Source organism: Lipotes vexillifer, unplaced genomic scaffold, assembly GCF_000442215.2.
Source record: "Lipotes vexillifer unplaced genomic scaffold, Lipotes_vexillifer_v1.1 scaffold911, whole genome shotgun sequence".
Lineage (NCBI taxonomy): Eukaryota > Metazoa > Chordata > Mammalia > Artiodactyla > Lipotidae > Lipotes > Lipotes vexillifer.
The window spans coordinates 193133-198132 of NW_006781377.1; the positions used below are offsets into that span (position 1 = coordinate 193133).

General features: G+C 40.2%; 1 protein-coding gene and 1 non-coding gene across 2 annotated transcripts in view; both read left to right on the forward strand.

The window, feature by feature from the left end:
• LMO3 (LIM domain only 3) overlaps window positions 1-5000 on the forward strand; it is a 57898-nt gene that overhangs the window by 35281 nt on the left and 17617 nt on the right.
• TRNAG-CCC (transfer RNA glycine (anticodon CCC)) lies at window positions 2699-2771 on the forward strand. Its single transcript has one exon. It is a non-coding gene; the product is annotated as a tRNA-Gly (tRNA).

The window sequence follows — 5000 nt, forward strand, 5'->3', positions numbered from 1 at the left end:
TGTGGGATCCTCCCGGACCGGGGCACGAACCCGTGTCCCCTGCATCGGCAGGCGGACTCTCAACCACTGCGCCACCAGGGAAGCCCCCTATACAATTTTAAGTAGACAAAGCTTTTTGAAAAACTCATGATAGAACAGATTATCAGTTTAAAAAATTATTTAAAACTTTTATTATAAAGTTGTATATAGCACAATCCAATCAGCATTTATTGTACTGTGGCTAAAACCTGTGAGTAATTTATTTTGATCTACCAGCAACTTCCTTAGTTACATCGAGCGAGAGATATACAGTGATTAAATTGCCCACAATGTCTATAAAAATAGTCATAGACTTTTTATGGTCATATAATTGTGACTGATTTGCCCTCCCCTTCATTAAAAACTTAAAATTAGAGCAGAGACGCTATAATGATTAGTTGAAATATCCACCTCTATTATTTTCAGTTTCAGTTCATATATATTATCCTTTATTTTACTGTTTCTTGTTATTTCTACCTCTTACTATTCTAGCCTTTCCCATAACTGTATCTAAAAATTTGAAAAACCTTGTCTTTTACATATCACAGCCGTAAATAGCAAGCTTGACACATTTCTTCTGTTCTAGCTAGAGAAAATTCTTTTGAGGACTAAGATTTTATGATTCTATGAAATGTTGGTACAATTGCCATGTTTGCCCAGAAGTATTATCCTCATCAAGTGCTGAAGGAAAAATACGCAATTTTACTTTTCTCTGAATCGCTTCTCCCAGTAGGTTGCTGTGATGATCATAAACAGCAGAAACACCTGCTCATAAGGCTTTGGAAAGTGGGTATGAGAAGAAATTGACAGTTGTTTGTTGAAAGTGAAAGTATAATATTGCAACTTCTAACTGAGTCGGGTGTGGAGCGAGATGCCAATTCTATGTAAATCAGCCCTCAGGTCAGCAACTTAAAGACTTTTGTCCAGTGCAACCCCTTCTTACCAGATTTTTTTTTTTTTTTTTTTTTTGCGGTACGCGGGCCTCTCACTGTTGTGGCCTCTCCCGTTGCGGAGCACAGGCTCCGGACGCGCAGGCTCAGCGGCCATGGCTCACGGGCCCAGCCGCCCCGCGGCACGTGGGATCTTCCCGGACCGGGGCACGAACCCGCGTCCCCTGCATCGGCAGGCGGACTCTCAACCACTGCGCCACCAGGGAAGCCCTCTTGCCAGATTTTTACAGATGAAAACAGAGAGGTAGAGTGAGAAAAGGACCAGATTTGGGTAAAGAGGGTTAGGTTATTAGGTTAGTTCTGATACTAAATAGTGGTGTAAGCTTCTGTACGTAGACGTGGGGTATCCCCTGCCCTTTATAGCAGCACTAGGGTGGGGAGGTAGCACAGGCCGTCAGCTCATTTTTCTTTACGTGTTATTCTGTTGCTGCCTTCATGGAAAAGAAAATAATAAGTTTAGAATGAAGTTAACACTGAGTAAGCCTAAAACTGGAGAAATAGGTGGGACATTGTCTTCTATTTCAGATTATGGGTGCGCTATCACTATTCACACTATTAGCATACCTACTTTTAAGTTGGAATAAAATATCTCTGGCCTACAGCAAGGATTTACTGTATAGCACAGGGAACCGTATTCAGTGTCTTGTAATGATCTATAATGGAAAAGAATCTGAAAAAATATATATATATATCTTTTTCAGAATATATATTCTTTTTCAAAAAAAAATATATATATATATAATGGAATCACTTTGCTGTACACCTGAAACTAACACAATATTGTAAATCAACTATAGTTCCATAAAAAAAATAATAAAATATCTCTGACCTTAGGCATAGAACACTGACAGAGAGATTTCTAGGATGAATTTCAGTTAGAAAATTCTATCTCTCCATTTGTTTAACTATTTTAAGCCTTGTATATCCATGGGTGCAAGGAAAGCTGAGGATGTAGACCAGCGCTGTCCAATAGAAATATAATGTGATCCACATATTAATTTTAACTTTTCTAGTAGCCTTGTTAAAAGGAAAGTTTTATAAAGGTGAAAATAATTTTAAAAACGTATTTTTTTAACCAAATGGATTCAAAAGATTATCATTTCAATATACAATATTTTTTAAATTATTCATGAAATATTTTCTGTGCTAAACGTTGAAATTTGGTGTGTATGTCACAGAGCACATCTCAATATAGACTAGCCACACGCCAAGTGGTCAGTAGCCACATGTGGCGGCTGGTTACCATATTGGTCAGCATAGCTGTAGACAGTGAGGGAAAGTATAGTTAGCTTGGCTGATGACTTGATCGGAGGTAAAGAAGGAACCAGCTCGATGGTAAAGTTAAAAGTCTATACTATAGGCGTGGAGGGTATTGCTGTTTTATTTTGTTTTCCTGGACTATCTAAAGTCCAAAGCAACCTGTTTTGTATCACAGTCCCCAAACTGGAGTAGATCCTGTGATTGTTTAGGGCAGGGACACCGAACCAGCCATTCATGGAACTCAACTTGGTTCTTCTGCAAGTCTGCAACGAAGTCTTCCTAGATTGTTTCCTTGGTCTTTCCTTTACCTAAAATGCAAGACCCAGAGAGATGGATGGCAATGGCTTCTACCAAAAGCTCTTCACATTTAGCACTCCTCTTTATTTTTCTATTGTTCCCAGTATAGTGCTAAGTAAGGATCACAAGAGGTCCGAAAACTAAACACTTACGTCTTCTCCCTTCCCGGGATTTCCCTGGTGGTCCAGTGGTGAAGACTCTGCACTCCCAATGCAGGGGGCCCGGGTTCCATCCCTGGTCAGGGAACTAGATCCCTCATGCTGCAACTGAAACCCAGAACAGACAAATAAATAAATAAATAAAAATTTTTTTAAATCCCTTTAAAAAAAAGCCTTCTCCCTTCCTATTTCAGGGGTAACTGTTTACCTATAATTTTATTATGCTCACCACATTGTTTGAATGGTTTGGATCATGAGCTGATACTCTAAATCCAACTGGTCGTTGGCAGATGCTGAGGAATTAGCCCACTGTGTTGGTTTGAACACCCAGCCTCACGCTGCCTAGGGCGATTCTGTCTGATTCAAAGAAGAGTGGAGTTTTGCTGAAGTGTGGGTGAGAGACAGATGCTGAGGATCCTCTGAAAATACTGCTGCACCAGACATGAACCCTCAGTCACCCAGGCCAGAGTCACCCATCCAGGCTTCCAGGCTTCTCTTCTTACTCAACCTAGCCTCAGCTTAACAGACCGCTCTCATATTTGCCCTTTTTTAAACTAACCATAAATAAACCCTGACCTTGACCATCTCCAGGCTTCTGCTTACCCTCTAACTTCCGCCTGAGATTCTGTACTTTCAGTTCCCACCAGTTCTCTACCTTCTCACATGATATCTGTCATTCCAGCCCTGCTTCAAATGACATCTCTCCCCTGGCTCTGCAGTACAGCTGACCGAGTGACTGCCATCCTGTCTTGATTGCAGAGCACCCTCACCTTCTGTCCTGGTATTGTCCTCGACAGCACACGCCCAGCCATATTCATCTCAGAGTCTCTCGCTAAGTACCTTGCACACAGTAGGCATCCACTTTCATTAAAAAGGGTTCATTGGGCTTCCCTGGTGGTGCAGTGGTTGAGAGTCCGCCTGCCGATTCAGGGCACACGGGTTCGTGCCCTGGTCCGGGAGGATCCCACATGCCGCATAGTGGCTGGGCCCGTGAGCCATGGCGGCTGAGCCTGCGCGTCCGGAGCCTGTGCTCCGCAACAGAAGAGGCCACAACAGTGAGAGGCCCGCGTACCGCAAAAAAAAAAAAAAAGGGTTCATTAAACCTGAGCTTTCTGTCTGTACCATAAGTTGTCTCTGGGATTTTCAGGTAGCAAGTTGTTTATTTTCACATAATATACAACTATATAGCATGGGCCTTTGGTAGTTTTTTACTGAAATTGTAGTTAAGCACTTAGTAAGTTTTACTTAATTTTTCCATTAACCCTTTTTTCTGTGTAATATCTACCTACCTGGTGAGTGTGTGTGTGTGTTTTCTCTCTATATATATCCATCTGAACAGATATCTATATATAGATATGTAGAGAGATGTCTATTATCATATAAAGAGAGAGAATGTACACATATATGTGAATATATATAGCATATCTAGAGAATATACTGTACCTGTATATATTCATATATATATTAAGCATTACTTTCAGCAAATGGCTTTTATGTTCCTGTTTGTCATGATCTACCTATGTTAATAAAAACTATCTTGTACCAAGGCTGAACTTAATACACTAAATTAGAGTTAATTTTATAGAATAAAAGTGCTTAATTATGAAAGGAATAATCTGTAAGTCTCCTTTAAACAGGAGATGTATCTAGTTCCTTTTAAATATGGTCAATTTTGGGGACTTCCCTGGCGGTCCAGTGGTTAAGACTCTGTGCTTCCACTGCAGGGGGCATGGGTTCGATACCTGGTCGGGGAACTAAGATTCCACATGCTGTGTGGCGTGCCCCCCCCCCAAAAAAATATGGTCAACTTTTAAAGCTTTTTTTTAGCTTAACTTCAGAAAAATTCAAAGTCATCTATGTGCATGCACCAATGTATTCTAAAAATACGTGCTAAGTAGCCTAACTGTGCAACAATTAGAAACACAGTTCAAACTAATGTTAAACATTTCTTACATTTTCCTTGGTATATTTTTAAATGTTCAGTGTTTCCTTTTTTGCTTCTTTTCACTCCCACGTTATCTTTATCTCTATTACGGTGGAGTGCAGGCTAAAACCCAACAGGAGAGAGAACAATAGGTTCAACTCTCTTCAGCCTTGTAATGGGTGAGCTTTTTTCCGTTTAAAACAAGAGAATTGAATGTTTAAAGTGTTTTCATTTTCTATCACTGCATTCCTTAGTTTAAAAGAGTGAAATAGAAAAGGAGATGAGAAGTATATTTGTAATAGACAGAAAAGCAATTGCCTTTCTCAGTCTGTGAAAATGTTCCATTCCTTCCCACAGAACATATTCAAGAAAACTTTCCCATCCAGCAGTCAG